This window comes from Chlorocebus sabaeus, unplaced genomic scaffold (assembly GCF_047675955.1).
Source record: "Chlorocebus sabaeus isolate Y175 unplaced genomic scaffold, mChlSab1.0.hap1 unalloc_scaffold_235, whole genome shotgun sequence".
NCBI lineage: Eukaryota > Metazoa > Chordata > Mammalia > Primates > Cercopithecidae > Chlorocebus > Chlorocebus sabaeus.
The window spans coordinates 140,793-157,214 of record NW_027327521.1 but is presented as its reverse complement, the minus strand read 5'-3'; the positions used below and the strand labels follow the sequence as shown (position 1 = coordinate 157,214).

General features: G+C 45.7%; 1 protein-coding gene and 1 pseudogene across 14 annotated transcripts in view; one reads left to right on the top strand and one right to left on the bottom strand.

The window, feature by feature from the left end:
* Window positions 1-16,422, bottom strand: part of LOC103247280 (beta-glucuronidase-like) — a 38,393-nt gene that overhangs the window by 5,561 nt on the left and 16,410 nt on the right. For 6 of the 14 annotated variants that reach the window (XR_012092270.1, XR_012092272.1, XR_012092274.1 and 3 more), the window contains exons 4-5: window positions 7,257-7,342; window positions 4,796-6,619 (exon numbers count right to left, since the gene is read on the bottom strand). The gene's annotated coding sequence lies outside the window, so the exon portion shown is untranslated. Of the gene's footprint in view, window positions 1-4,795; window positions 6,620-7,256; window positions 7,343-13,306; window positions 13,741-15,577; window positions 15,643-15,905; window positions 16,199-16,422 lie in introns of those variants that run through there. The other 8 variants (XR_012092273.1, XM_073014057.1, XR_012092276.1 and 5 more) reach the window with 5 other exon arrangements.
* Window positions 7,354-9,476, top strand: LOC140711151 (mesoderm-specific transcript homolog protein pseudogene; annotated as a pseudogene).

Below are 16,422 nucleotides of genomic sequence, written 5' to 3'. Positions count from 1 at the left end.
AGGTTGAGTGCAGTGACTCATGCCTATAAACCCTACACTTTGGAACCCCAAGGCAGAAGAGTCACTTGAGGTCGGAAGTTTGAGACCAGCCTGGGTAACATAATGAGACCCCTCATCTCTACACACACACACAAAAACAAAAAACAAAAAACAAGCCATGCATGTGTGGCAGACCTCTAGTCCCAGCTACTTGGGAAGGTGAGGCAGGAGGATTGCTCGAGCCCAGGAGTTCAAGGCTCCAGCGAGCTACGATTACACTACTGCTCTCCTGCATGACGGACAGAGTAAGACCCTTGTTGCAAAGAAGGGAAGAAAGAGAAAAAGAGAAAGAGGAAGAGAGACAGAGCCAGAAAGATGGAGGGAGAAAGAAACAGGGGAAGGAAGGGGGGAAGGAAGGGAGGAAGGAAGGAAGGGAGGAAGGAAGGAGAGGAGGAAGAGTTAAAAGAAGAAGGGGAGAGAGAAGGGGAGGGGGAACGGGGGATGGGAGGGGAAGGAGAGGAAGGGGAGAAGGAGGAAGGGGGGGAAGAGAGGAGAAGGGAAGGGAAAGGAAGGGAAGGGAAGAGAGAAAGAAGAAAGAAAGAAAATGTAATTGACTATAACACTGCCCTGAAACATCTGGATTACATAGCACATTCTATGTAGAACGTGTGTATTTTGCATTACACGTGTGGTTGTCTAGCTCACCTACAATGATGTATGAATTTCCATGTCAGTGACTGCTCATGGAGAATTCAAATGCCTCCTGCCCCCACTGCCCTGCTGAAGCAGCAGTCACAGCATAAAACTTCTGACAGATAACAGACCTTCCTTAAAGAGCACTGGGCAAGTTTGGCCAGGCGCGGTGGCTCACGCCTGTAATCCCAGCACTTTAGAGGCCAAGGCAGGCAGATCACTCGAGGTCCAGAGTTTGAGACCAGCCTGGCCAACATGGCGAACCAAAAATACAAAAATTAGCTGGACATAGTTGTCCACGCCTGTAATCCCAGCTACTCAGGAGGCTGAGGCAGGAGAATCGTTTGAACACAAGAGGTGGAGGTTGCAGTGAGCCAAGATTGCACAACTGCACTCCAGCCTGGGCGACAGAGTGAGGCTCTGCCTCAAAAAAAAAAAAAAAAGTGATATAGTGATATGCATCAAGGCAAGCAGTAATAACTTTCCCGTTACTTAGAATCTCTAGGGGCCAGGCACAGTGGCTCATACATGTAATCCCAGCACTTTGGGAGGCCGAGGTAGGCAGATCTCTTAAGGTCAGAGGTTCGAGACCAGCCTGACCAACATAGTGAAAACCTGTCTGTACTATAAAACAAACAAACAAAAATTTAGCTAAGCTTGGTGGCTTGTGCCTATAGTGTTTTTAGGATTTTTAGGATCAAAAAGTGTTATGCACTAGGCGCGGTGGCTCATGCCTGTAATCTCAGCACTATGGGAGGCCAAGGTGGGCAGATCAGTTGCGGTCAGGAGTTCGAGACCAGCCTAGCCAACACGGCAAAATCCCGTCCCTACAAAAAATTCAAAAAATAGCCCGGCGTGGTGGTGTGCACCTGTAATCCCAGCTACTCAGGAGGCTAATACAGGAAGAATGCTTGAGCTCAGGAGTTGGAGGCTGCAGTGAGCTATCATCGTACCACTGCACTCCAGCCTGAATGACAGAGCATCAAAAACAAAGAGTATCTTATATTGGTGATATTGCCCTCTGTACGCCTTTGTTTCACCATGACTTGAAAGTATTCGTGGCCGGGCGCGGTGGCTCAAGCCTGTAATCCCAGCACTTTGGGAGGCCGAGACGGGCGGATCACGAGGTCAGGAGATCGAGACCATCCTGGCTAACACAGTGAAACCCCGTCTCTACTAAAAAATACAAAAACTAGCCGGGCGAGGTGGCGGGCGCCTGTAGTCCCAGCTACTCGGGAGGCTGAGGCAGGAGAATGGCGTGAACCCGGGAGGCGGAGCTTGCAGTGAGCTGAGATCTGGCCACTGCACTCCAGCCTGGGCGATAGAGCGAGACTCCGTCTCAAAAAAAAAAAAAAAAAAAAAAAAAAGAAAGTATTCGTTAGTCCTCTAAGAGCTAGTTTTTCTTAGTGCTATTTAATAGTATGGATTTTTTCATTTACTGGAGTGCAGAAAAGGGATTTACTTTTTTTCCCAAATAAAAAATACCTCTCTCCAGGCCGGGCGTGGTGGCTCAAGCCTGTAATCCCAGCACTTTGGGAGGCCGAGTCGGGTGGATCACGAGGTCAGGAGATCGAGACCATCCTGGCTAACACGGTGAAACCCCGTCTCTACTAAAAAATATAAAAAACTAGCCGGGCGAGGTGGCGGGTGCCTGTAGTCCCAGCTACTCGGGAGGCTGAGGCAGGAGAATGGCGTGAACCCGGGAGGCAGAGCTTGCAGTGAGCCGAGATCCGGCCACTGCACTCCAGCCTGGGCGACAGAGCAAGACTCCGTCTCAAAAAAAAAAAAAAAAAAAAAAAACCTCTCTCCATGAATCAAGTGCATTCTTGCTACTTGACAACAGTTTCAGGTGCAAGCCCTCCATCAAGGATTCGCAAGTCAATAAATTTTGTGGCAGGCGTAATCATCCGCCCTTGCCAGGAAAGTCCTGAGTAACCCTTTGGAGGAAGCAGCCACTGGCGTCGGAAGTGCTGCCCTTCTGTAGGGTCAGGCGGAGAGAGGTGCCTGCATCAGGCTGCCTGGCACTGACTGGCAGAAGCTGAAATTCTCAGTAAGTGACATCTTGATGTGCTGGAAAGCAGGTTAGCTGTGAGAACACAGGGACAAACAGTGCGGGATTCAGGAGGGCCTTAGAAGACAGCCTTCAGGACTGGGCAAAGTGGCTCATGTCTGTAATCCTAGCACTGTGGGAGGCCGAGGTGGGTGGATCACCTGAGGTCAAGAGTTCGAGCGCAGCCTGGCCAACATGATGAAACCTTGTCTCTACTGAAAATACAGAAAAAATTAGGGAGACGTGGTGGCAGGTGCCTGTAATCCCAGCTACTTAGGAGGCTGAGGCATGAGAATTGCTTGAACCCAGGAGGTGGGGAGGTTGCAGTGAGCTGAGATAATGCCATTGCATTCCAGCCTGGGCAACCGAGCAAAAACTTCATCTGAAAAAAAAAAAGAAGAAGAAGGAGACGGAGAAGACAGGCTTCAGGTGGCAGAATAGAGTGCAGTGTTGAGAAGGAAACAATGAAAGACAACCGAGGCTGGGTTCCAGCCCTAAGGTTCAGCTGTGATGACAACTTCTTGATGCCAGGTTTGCTGAGGCACCTGATAGGGGTGGAGTAAGAAGGTGAAACCTAGGACCAGAATGAGGAGGTGGTGAGCCAGGTCAGATTTAGGAGATCAGCAGGGAACAGCAAAAGATGTTGCAGGAGGGTGAATACTTAATATTTTAATTTTATTTTATTTTATTTTTTGAGACAGGGCCTTCCTCTGTTGCCCAGGCTGGTGCACAGTGGTACAAGTGCTACTTGGGAGGCTGAGTGAGGCTGGAGGATGGTTTGAGCCCAGGAGTTCCAGGCTGCATGGCTCACTGCTGGCTCACTATAGCCTGGAATTCCTGGGCTCAAGCCATCCTCCAGCCTCACCCTCCCACGTAACTGTGAATACAGGCATGTACCACCACACCCAGCTAGTACTTTTATTTTTTGTAGACCTGGGGATCTTACTATGTTGCCCCAGCTGGTCTCAAACTCCTGGCCTCAGGCAATCCTCCTGCCTAGGCCTCCCGAAGTGTTGGGATTACAGGTGTGAGCCACTGTGCCCAGCTGAATATGTAATTAAAAAGCCCAAGTCTGAATATACATTGGTAAGGCAGGAATGGGTGGACATTAAATGGCCCAGTTAGAGGCAGGACCAGGATCCAATGGTGGGACATACTGAGGCCTAAATCAAAGTGTGAACGCAGGCATAGGATGACACTATACTAAACAATCAGGTCGACAGGAGTGGGTTATGGAAAGACAGTCTGGCCCAGGAACGCTTGCTCAGCTCAGAACCCAGGCAGGGATCCTCAGCACGTGCTAGGTTGGTCATATCTTCCCTTTATACCTGAGCCAGCCTGCAGAACCATAAGCTCGTTTATTATTATTATTATTATTATTATTATTTTTGTAGTGAGTCTCCCTCTGTCTCTCAGACTGGAATGCACTCTCAGTTCACTGCAACTTCTGCCTCAGCTGCTAGTTTATTCCTTTTTTCCTGGATCCTCTAAGTCTTCCTCTGGTGTTGTGTCCCTAGCCTTTGTCATATAACAAGCCACCCAAACATTAGTGCTTTAAAACAATTACACTTCTATGCATTGGGTGCAAGTTTACTTTACTGATTTTTCCTGGGCTCATTCATCTGGCTATAATTTTTTTTTCTTTTTAAAAATTGTGCTAGAATACAATATAAAATTTACCATCTAACAGGATTTGGATGTGTGTCTCCTCCAATTTCATGGTGAAATGTGATCCCCATTGTTGGAAGTGAGGTCTGGCAGGAGGTGTTTGGGTCATGTGGGTGGATCCCTTGTGAATGGCTTGGTGCCCTCCCCATGGTGATGAGAGAGTTCTCATTCTGTTAGTTCACACAAGAGCTGGGTGTTTCAAGGAGGTGGCACCTCCTTGTCTCTCTCTCTCTTTCTCTCTCTCTTCCTCCCTCTCTCTCCGTCCCTCTCCATGTGATGTGCCTGCCTGTTCTCTTTTCACCTTCTACCATGAGTAGGTTTCCTGAGGCCTCACCAGAAGCCTAGCAGATGCTAGTGTCATGCATGTACAATCTGCATGTACAACCTGTAGAACCTTGAGCCAAATAAACCTCTTTTTTTTTTTTTTTTTTGAAGACAAGGCCTGGCTCTATCACCCACGATAGAGTGCTGCAGTGGTGTGATTATAGCTCACTGCAGCCTCAAACTCCCGGGTTCAAGCCATCCTCCCACCTCAGCCTCCCAGGTAGCTGGGACTACAGGCATGCACCACCACACCTGGCTAATATTTGTATTTCTTGAAGAGACAGGGTTTCACCATGTTGCCAGGCTGGTCTCAAACTCATGAGCTCAAGCAATCCTCCAGCCCCAGTCTCCCAAAGCACTGGGATTACAGGTGTGAGCCTCTTTTCTTTGTAAGTTACCGGCCTCAGGTATTCCTTTACAGCATGGCAAAACAGAGTAACTCACCCGTTCTTAAGTGTACATTTTGGTAGTATTAAATACACTTATAATGTACAACCTTTATTACCGCCCACTTCCACAATTCTTTTCATCCTTAGAAACTTAAATTTTATATACATTAAACAAGAAGTCCCCATTTTCCTGTCTCCCCTGTCCCTGGAAATTGCCAATCAACTCTCTGTCTATATGATTGCGACTACTCTAAGTACCTCATATAAATGGAATTATACAGTATTTGCCTTTTAGGGGCTGGCTTATTTCACTTAGCATGATGTCCTTAAGTTTCATCCAGGTTATATAGCCTGTGTCAGAATTTTCCTTATTTTTAAAGCTGAATGGTATTTCATTGTGTTAAATGAACATTGTGTTTATTCATTCATGTGCAATGAATACTTGGGTTGTTTCCATGTATTAGCCATTGTAAATAATTCCACTCTGAATGTGGCTGCACAAGGATCTCTGAGTCCCTGCTTTCAATTCTTTTGGGTATATAACCAGAAGTAGAATTGCTGCATCATATGGTAATTCTTATTTATTTATTTATTTTTTTTTGATGGAGTCTCTCTCTGTGGCCCAGGTTGGAGTGCAGTGGCGTGATCTCGGCTCACTGCAACCTCCGTCTCCCAGGTTCAAGCGATTCTCCTGCCTCAGCCTCCTCAGTAGCTGGGATCACAGGCACCTGCCACTACGCCCAGCTAATTTTTGTATTTTTTAGTAGAGACAGGGTTTCACCATGTTGGCCAGGCTGGTCTTGAACTCCTGACCTCAGGTGATCCGCCCACCTCAGCCTCTCAAAATGCTGGGATTACAGGCATGAGCCACCGTGCCTGGCCAATTGTACTTCTAATGTTTCGAGGAACCACCACACTGTTTTCCACAATGGCTGTACCGTGTTACATTTCTACCAATAGTTCACAACGGCTTCAATATCTCACATGATTGTAATTTATGGGCATATCAATTGCACAAGAAGGTCCAAGCTGGCCTTACTCAAAGGTCCCACAGTTAGTGCTGGCCATTAGCTGGGCACCTACAGTTCCTCAATGGTGCCTGTGTCAGTCCTGGTATTCCAAGCAGATGCTAAGTCTGGATTTATTTGAGAAAACTCTAATAAGAGTGTAAGTAATTTATTAAGGAAAATTCTGCAAGAGAAAATGGGAAGGGAGCCAGCAAAGTCCAGGAGAGTCATCAGACCTCAGTGCAAGTCTAGCACCAGTGGAGAAGGGAAAGATGGGAACACAGTGCGGGGCAAGACTTCACATGAGGTTCTGCAGAAGTTTCTGCAAAGCTAATGGGGAGCCCATGACAGGAGTGATGCATTTCCCAGGAGTGGGCTTGCCTGAGAATCCTGCCATGCTCAATCACTGCCTGGGAGCAGTCGGGAAAGCTTGGCCTCCATGGAAACATGGTGATTGGTAGATTTCTGAGCACAGCAGCTGGGTCAACTCATCCCCTGTGCTCCAACATCTGAGGAAGATAAGTGGGAAAAGGATTGGTATAAAGAACTGCACCTGCTTTGTAACTTCATCTCATTCACAGGAAGGCAGAACAGCTTCTCTTTACATGGGAATTATTGCAGTGTATTGCAGTAGGCCTCTGGCAGGGCCTACTTCAATAGTGATACTTCTTCCCTGGACCTCTGCTGCAGTCTCCAGCACCACTCAAGGTCCCTATTCAAATGCCATCCTCTGCATAGGTTCTTCCCTGATGACCCATTTAAAATCTGAAACACCTCTACCCCAGTCACATTTCTTGCCCTACTTCCCTGTCTTATTTCCTTCTATGGCAGGTGTTGCCTTCTATATATTATGATTCATGTTTGGCTCCTTCAGTAGAATATCAGTTCTACAACTGCAGGGGTTTGTCGGTTTTATTCAGTGTTATATCCTTAGCATTTACAAGTGGGATGGCCAAAGAATGTGCTCAGTGAAATAGACTTTTACTGAATAAAGAATAGTGGCTCATGTCTGTAATCCTAGCACTTTGAGAGACCAAAGCGTGAGGATCACTGGAGGCCAGAAGTTTGAGACCAGCCTGGGCAGCACGGCAAGACCCTATCTCTACAAAATTTTTTTAAAAAAAATCTAAGCATGATGACAAATACCTGCTTGAGCCCAAGAGTTCCAGGCTGCAATGAGCTATGATCACACCAGTGCACTCCAGCTTGGGTGACAGAGTGAGACTTCATCGCTAAAAAAGAAAAAACAAAAAAGAACGAAAAAAGTCTTTGACCTATTATGCATTGTCCTGCAGACTCTATTCATCTATGTATCATCTATCTATCCATCCATCCATCCATTTATCCATCTACATATCTGTATATCATCTATCCATTCATCCATCCATTTATGCATTCATCCATCCAACTATCCATCTAGCTACCTATTCATTCATCCGTCTATTCATTCATCCATCTATCCATCCATCCATTTATCCATCCATTTATCCACCGATCTAGCCATTCATCCATTTATATATAATCTTATATAATTTATATACAATTTAATCCATTTATATATAATCTTAGACAATTTTTCTCTACTTTGTTGTTATCCTTCAATTACTAAGAGCTAGAACACTCACATAATGTGTATGGGATCACTCAATTGTGAGTGTTGGACCTTGGATGGGAACCCACGCCTGTCTCCAAATCTACTATATTTCCCAGTAACATGCATGGCCTCATTACAGAGATACAGACAGAGAAAATGAGGAAGGAAGGGAGGGAGGAGGAAGGAAGTGACAACATCCACATATACCTAAACCCTGCTAAATTTAAGTAGAGTATTCCGAGTCCCGTAACTAGAAAACCATCTCGACTGTTTATATTGTTTTGTTTATCCACTGAAATGTCCAACACTTTAGCATAGCTTCAACAAAGTGCTTTTAACGATGTGCCTCCACTATAAGGGCAGAGGGAGAATCTTCATGAATTTGAGTGATTTCTGCTTTGGAATCACACATCTGCATCTGGGTGGCTTCTCTGAGCTATAAATAGATGAAAGAACTGCAAGACTCTGCACTTGCTAGTCCACCTGAGGAGAAAGCTTCCCAGCAAATTGAAGCTCTTTAGAATCCTTCTTGAGAAAATGCAGGCAACAGGTTCTCCCAAACATGGAGTCCTGTAGCCCAGGTCTTACCTGAATCAGGTAAGAGGCAGGCAGGGAAGGAGTGATCTCCCCGTGCACCCTCGCAGCCCACTTCAGGAGTGGGACTAGCGCTCCTTGGTGGGTGTAGCTCGTGTGCGTGGGCCACACCAGTCCTGGGGGGCAGGATGAGGGAGTGGTGGGTCCAGGTGGGGCTGTTGGCCGTGCCCCTGCTTGCTGCGTACCTGCACATCCCACTCCCTCAGCTCTCCCCTGCCCTTCACTCATGGAAGTCTTCAGGCAAGTTTTTCACTTACAAGGTACTGCGTATCTTCTACCAAGACTCTGTGGGTGTGATTGGAAGTCCAGAGATAGTTGTGCTTTTACACGGTTTTCCAACATCCAGCTACGATTGGTACAAGATTTGGGAAGGTCTGACCTTGAGGTTTCATTAGGGTGATTGCCCTTGATTTCTTAGGCTTTGGCTTCGGTGACAAACCGAGACCACATCACTATTCCATATTTGAGCAGGCCAGCATCGTGGAAGCACTTTTGCGGCATCTGGGGCTCCAGAACCGCAGGATCAACCTTCTTTCTCATGACTATGGAGATACAGTTGCTCAGGAGCTTCTCTACAGGTACAAGCAGAATCGATCTGGTCGGCTTACCATAAAGAGTCTCTGTCTGCCAAATGGAGGTATCTTTCCTGAGACTCACCGTCCACTCCTTCTCCAAAAGCTACTCAAAGACGGAGGTGTGCTGTCACCCATCCTCACACGACTGATGAACTTCTTCATGTTCTCTCGAGGTCTCACCCCAGTCTTTGGACCGTATACTCGGCCCTCTGAGAGTGAGCTGTGGGACATGTGGGCAGGGATCCACAACAATAATGGGAACTAGGTCATTGACAGTCTCTTACAGTACATCAATCAGCGGAAGAAGTTCAGAAGGCACTGGGTGGGAGCTCTTGCCTCTGTAACTGTCCCCATTCATTTTATCTATGGGCCATTGGATCCTGTAAATCCCTAGCCAGAGTTTTTGGAGCTGTACAGGAAAACGCTGCCGCGGTCCACAGTGTCCATTCTGGATGACCACATTAGCCACTATCCACAGCTAGAGGATCCCATGGGCTTCTTGAATGCATATATGGGCTTCATCAACTCCTTGTGAGCTGGAAAGAGTAGCTTCCCTGTATTACCTCCCCTACTCCCTTATCTGTTGTGTATTCCACTTAGGAAGAAATGCCCAGGTGAGGTCCTGGCCATCAAACATTATTCTCTCACATAAAGTCCACTACTCAAATTGGTGAACAGTGTATAAGAAGAAGCCAGCAGGAGCTCTGACTAAGGTTGACATAATAGTCCACCTCCCATTACTTTGACATCTGATCAAATGTATCTTGGCTTTGTTTTTGTGTTATTAGGAAATTCTGATGAGCATTACTATTCACTGATGAAGAAAGACGTTCTCTTGCATAAAATACTTTTTAACGCTTTGGATTTCTCTGAAATATTTAGAAGTGCTCATTTCTGGCCCAGCCCCAACAGGAATTCTATAGTAAGGAGGAGGCGAAGGGGGCCTACTTCCCTCTCCTTCAATGACTTTATGGGCACATGCCTTTTAAAAGTTCTCTAAGCAACACAGAGCTGAGTCCTCTTTGTCATACCTTTGGATTTAGTTTCATCAGCTGTTTTTAGTTATAAACATTTTCTTAAAATAGATATTGGTTTAAATAATATAGTATTCTAGGTATTTGATTTAAGACTATGATTTACCTATACATTATGTATATTTTATAAAGACACTAAACCAGCATATCCTTACTCTGCCAAAGTAGTGAAGCTAATTAAACATGTTTGATTTCTGAATAAATTGAACTAAATCCAAACTACTTCCTAAAATCACAGGACTTTAAGGACCAATAGCATCTGTGCCAGATATTTACTGTTATTAGCTGGGAAGATCAATTCTAACAGCAAATAACAGTCTGAGACTCCTCATACCTCAGTGCTTAGAAGCATGTTTCTCCTGAGCTACTATAGAGGGGAAGGGATTGTTGTGTAGTCCAAGTCACCATGCTGAATGTACACTGATTCCTTTATGATGACTGCTTAACTCCCCATTGCCTGTCCCAGAGAGGCTTTCCAATGGAGCTCAGTAATTCCTATACTTTACAGACAGGAAAGTTCCAGAAACTTTAAGAACAAACTCTGAAAGCTCTATGAGCAAATGGTGCTGAATAGTTTTTTTTAAAGCCACGTTTCATTGTCTTAGTCAAAGCAGGATTAAGTGATTATTTAAAATTCATTTTTTAAAATTAGCAACTTCAAGTATAACAACTTTGAAACTGGAATAAGTGTTTATTTTCTATTAATAAAAATGAATTGTGACCAAAAAAAAGAAAATGCATGATTAATGAGCCATGTAGAACACATGCCAGAATCCACATGCTTTCTAAGTGTGTTCTGCATAGAAACAGGGATTGTTGGTATCCAAGATATAAGGGCCTCTGTACACAGGATTCCTCTTTTTGTTCCTGAAAAGGGAGGAGATGAAAAAATGCATCTACGGCTAAAGAGGCCTGGAAAACAGAGGTTACTTTGAGAGAAGTATGATGTAACTGTGAAAGGAAAATAAATCTGGGGGCCCCAAATCACTAAGCTAAAGGGAAAAGTCAAGCTGGAAACTGCTTAGGGCAAACCTGCCTCCCATTCTATCCAAAGTCAGTCCTCTGCTCACTGAGATAGAAGCATATCTGATTGCCTCATTTGAAACAAAGGCTCATCAGGAACTCAAAAAAAAATACAACCATTTTTCTCTTACCTACCTATGACCCGAGTCGCCTGGCCTTTGCCTCCAGCCGTCCCACCTTTCTGGACTGAACTAATGTACATCTTACACATATTGATTGATGTCTCATGTCTCCCTAAAATGTGTGAAATCAAGCTGTACCCTGACCACCTTGGGCACATGTCGTCGGGACCTCCTGAGGCTGGGTCACGGGTGTGCACTCTCAACCCTGGCAAAATCAACTTTCTCAATTAACTGAGACCTGCCTCACATTTTCAGGTTCACATAACCTTCCTGCAAAAGAATTTGAATGCCTCTAGTTTGACAGTTTTCATGTTTAGCAGTATAACTAACACTTCTCTTAGCACTATGAACAAGGAACTCCTTATTGAAAATGGAAAGCTAACTGCGATTCTGAAGGGCTTGTTTAGTTTACAGACAAAAGCAAATACCCCATCAACACAAGATTGACAGCACCTGAAGGCCCACTGTGTGCTGCTTTGAAATCCACCTCATCTCTAGGTGATAAAGCACACTCTGAAGAGATTCTGCAAGACCAGCTTTTCCGTAAGTGGACTGTGGGTTATTTATAGTCACTCTGCACGTGTGCTAATGAGCCATGGCCGCCTGGCAGACATGATTTAACTTTCTATGGTTCTTGGTTTTCTCATCTGTAAAATTACAAGGTCGGACAAGTTTAATTCTAAGAACTGTTGAACTGACCGGGCACGGTGGCTCATGCCTGTAAACCCAGCACTTTGGGAGACCGCAGATCACGAGGTCAGAAGTTCGAGACCAACCTGACCAACATGGTGAAACCCCGTGTCTATTAAAAATACAAAAATTAGCCAGGCGTGGTGGCATGTGTCTGCATTCCCAGCTACTTGGGAGGCTGAGGCAGGAGAATCACTTGAACTCGGGAGACAGAGGTCGCAGTGAGCCGAAATTGCACCATTGCACTCCAGCCTGTGTGACAGAGCTAGACGCTGTCTCCAAAAATAAATAAATAAATAAATAAAAACTAAGAACCGTTGAACTAAAACATTCCCTGCTCTCAGGACACTGTGGTTAAAATAGTAAGTTATTTTGACTTCTTCGTAACCCTGACTGTCCTTCTTCCCCATTGATTCTCAACAGAGATTTTCTGCCTGCTCTAACTTACCCAAAACATTAGCGCAGCTGATGATCTGACACCCTGAACAATGACTAAACAGTGACTGAGAAAAGGCCACTTGCTAAATGTAAATAGGTAAGTGTTCTAACCTCTCTAGGTCTCAATGCTAGTGTATGGAAGACACACTTGATAGCAATAACTTAAGCCTGAAAATAACACTATGGTCTAAGGAAATGTGTGTTCAAAGTTCCAAGCTAAGGAATCCAGAAGTGGCCAACCTGAAGATTCACTCCTTATCTGTGAAGGACATCAGAAGCCCTGGCCCATCCCCTTGAAATGCAGGCTCTACAGGGGCTCCAGGCCCTTTGTTTTGGGTTACATACAGGTTGCTAGGTGGGGGTTGCCAAGTGAAAAAACGTTATAACCTGCATACATTTTTTTAAAAGGTAGGGAGTCTCCTGTCCAGCCTGCCACTCCTGGACTGCACCATTTGTAAGTCCTCAATAAACCCTTTTGTGACAGGACTCTTTGGGTGCCACTTTGCCAGCTGGAAACCTCTGTGGCTGGCAGCACCTCTGTCTGAGCTTTGCTTATGACCGCTGGGTTGGCTCTGCCCACTCAGCCCAGCAGGCTGTGCTGAGCTGGCTGTGCTCGGCTCTCAATACCAGCCCAGATCCCACACACGCTGTGAGTGAGCCAGGTGCAGAGCGGTGAGGGGTGTGTGAGCGAGCAAGCATGGGGTACAGCCATGGCACAGCCAAGTGCACCGCCTGCTAAGGTGAGGTGGGCAACTCCAGGCACCAGCACAGGCACAAGCTCTGTACAAGGCTGTGACTGGACCAGATGTGCCTCAAGTGGCTTCTGCCTTGGGTGCTGGCATCTGGATAAGGGGAACATGTTGGTGCCTGAAAATTCAGAGACACCAGCAACCACAGAGGCCTAAGTGCATGTTACACCATGTCACAGCTCTGGATCAGGGAGTCCCAAGACCTGGGCCCCCAGAAGGTTTACGGCTCCTCCCTTGTAGTCCAGCAAATGAGTGTGTCACCACCCACTTCTTGGCTGGCCAGCCAGGAACTTGTTACAGCCCTTTTCGCTCCTGCCATTTAGCAAGCTCTGGGTTCTTGTCCCATGACCAAGAATAAGGTTATGTGGACAACCGGAGAGAGCAAGGTGGAGAAGAGTTTTATTGAGCAACATAACAGCTCTCAACATGAGAGGGGAACCCGAAGTGTAGCCCCTTCCCCAAGGCAGATAGTCCCAGTGTGTGGCTGAGTCTGGGGTTTTATGGGCTCAGAATGGGGGAGTGCGTGCTGATTGATCCATGGGTGGGCCTGGAAAAAGCATCATTTGATTGTCTAAAAAGGCATAGAGGAAGTTCTCACTCCAGCCCTGGGCTGTAATAGCTAGGTTTTCAGGCTTTGAGCTGTCTTTGGCTTGAAGGTCGGACTTTACCAGGGACCTGCCTCTGGCTGCCTAGGAATTTGTCTTCCTCCTGCCACTGATATTATGTCACCTTCACTGGCTCCGGGTCTCCTCTTTGGCTTCTGGGACATGGTGCCATCTCTACTGGAGTAAACAAGGGTCTGGCGCAATAGCTGGAAATTTGCAGAAGAAAAGAAAAGTTGCTCAGGATGGGTGATGAAACAAATAACGAAGATGAAGCTAACAAATAGCATTCTATTTCTCAAGATTATGACAGCCCAAGATTATTGAAAGGAAATCACATTTGGAGCTGTCTCTCTGGGCTAGTTTGCTGGCAGATCTGCATGGTGGACCACACTGTCACCTGTCTTTTGTGTCCTTCAGCATGATGAACTCTGCTATACACGTCCTGGTGCTGGATCCACTATTACCAACAAGCTAATTGAGTTTGCTGGCCTTGAAAATGCATCCCTGTAGGTAATGTGATGATGTAATGCTGTGTTCCTGCCCTCTGGATTTCCTCCCTGCCATTACGGAGGCCTTATTTATGAGAATGGAAACAAAATCAAAAGCAAAAAAAACAGGATCGCCTTTTGATGTGACTTAAACAAGGCTGGAACAGAGCCTGAGGCTTAGCCTTCCACATGCCCCTGAGATGCCAGGACTCAAGTGAAGCAGGAAAATCCCAGAAAGCAGGTGGGGGTCCATGAGAGTCTGGTGGACACAGGTCTGAGGAGGACAGGAACACAGGTGCAGGGAGGATGCCTGGAAGAAGGGTGAGCAAATGGCAAATGCTGGATGCACAAGCACCACTTATGAACAGAAGGAGGACGGAGCTAGGTCAAATAATCCAGCAGACACTGAGATGAGTTTGGAGGGAAGGCAGGACCCCTCTGAAGTTTAAGGAAAAAGAGCATGACAGACTGCCCAGGGCAGGTGGTATGCCCAACACAGGACAAGCTGGAGACAGACGGGGAAGTCCATCTGGGCTGTGCAAGGGAAAGCTAGAAACTATCACAGCTGGTCATCACTGGAAATTCAGTGAGCCCCTCTGTGCCAGAGGTGGGGCTGTGGAAAGCCAGGCAAGCCACCTGCCCTCATGGAACTAACCTTCTAGTGCTGTAAATCAACCGATAGGGCATGAAGACAGACACACAGACCAGTGGAATAGAATCAAGTCCAGAAATAAACCCTTGTATATGCAGTCAAATGACTTAGAATCAAAAGCATTCAGTGCTGAAAGGACTCTTTTTTTTGTTTGTTTTACTTTTTTGAGATGGAGTCTCACTCTGTCACCTCGGCTGAAGTGCAATGGCACGATCTGGACTCGCTGCAACCTCCGCCTCCTGAGTTCAAGTGTTTCTCCTGCCCTCACCTCCCAAGTATCTGGGGTTACAGGTGCCCACCACAATGCCCGGCTATTTTTTGTATTTTTGGTAGAGACGGGGTTTCACAATGTTGGCCGCTAGTCTTGAGCTCCTGACCTCAGGTGATCTGCCTGGCTTGGCCTCCTAAAGTACTGGGATTACATGCCTGAGCCACTGGACCAGTCCTTGAGATATACAGCTATCTGAAAGCTGCTCAATTGTAAATTTAGGTGCTCAATTGCTATAAACTCAGGTCCCTTAATTAGTCTGCTTTTTTTGTTTGTTTGTTTGTTTGTTTTGAGACAGGGTTTTGCTCTGTCACACAGGCTGAAGTATAACGGTGTGATCATGGCTTACCACAGCCTGAAACTTTGGGGTTCAAAGGATTCTCCTGCCTTAGCCTCCTGAGTAGCTGTGGCTACAGGTGTGCACCACCACACCTGGCTTTTTTTTTTTTTTTTTTTAAATCTTTTGTAGAGATGGGGTTTTGCTATGCTGCCCAGGCTGGTCTCAAACTGCTGGCCTCAAGTGATCCTCCCAACTTGGCTTCCCAAAGTGCTGGGATTACTGGTATGAGCCACTGCACCTTGCTACTAAGGCTGCTTGAAGCAGAACAGAGACAATGAAATAAAGTGGTTATTACCTGGCAGACACAGTGCGTCCGAGAAGATATTCGTATTACTTCAGTCTCTTTTGTCAAAAAGCTTTCTGATAAAAGTCAAAATGAATTATGAATTTTCATCATGAATCCTCTCCTTCTTTCTCCTGGTGCAGTGAACAGAGCCTCTAAGGTTGCCCTTGGGGGTATCTCTTATCATACCATTTTGCTTTTCAACATTCCCACCGTAATTAACTACTTTTTGTGTTGCCTTTCATTTAGAGCTACGCCCAGTGCAATGACTGCCTCCTAGCAAATACATGTCCTCAGCAGCACAATGAAGTTAGAAAAAAATGCAAAAATACTTCCTGAGTGAGTAAATGACGATGTTTTTTTGTAATGCAATGCACACACAGACACACACCACTTCCAATGAAGGGAATCATTAAAATATTTTTAACCCCTTTCACATCAATATTGTCCATGTTAACTGAATCACTACTTGGCAAAATGAATATATATATATATCATTAAATTGGACTGTGAGAGCTGAGCATAAACACGTTGCAGAAGAAAAGTCCTGGTTTGTGATGACAGGTGAAAGGAAATAGTGCTTGCCTCCTAATGGAAGAGAAATTTCCCAGGAAGGGAAAAAATAAAAGCAACCTGAAACAAAAGCAACATGAATCAATTTCATTCTGAAAGGAACACAGTGAAACAATGTTGCTAAATGAGACACCATTTCCGACAAAGATCTTCTCTGTTCTCCAAGAACATTTATTGTGCTGTGCTTACCAAGAAGCATGTGTTTTCTTCCCAAAAAGAGACAATGTACTTTATTTTATGCTGGTACCTCTCTTTGTCTCTTCTCCCCATTTGCTGCAATTTAA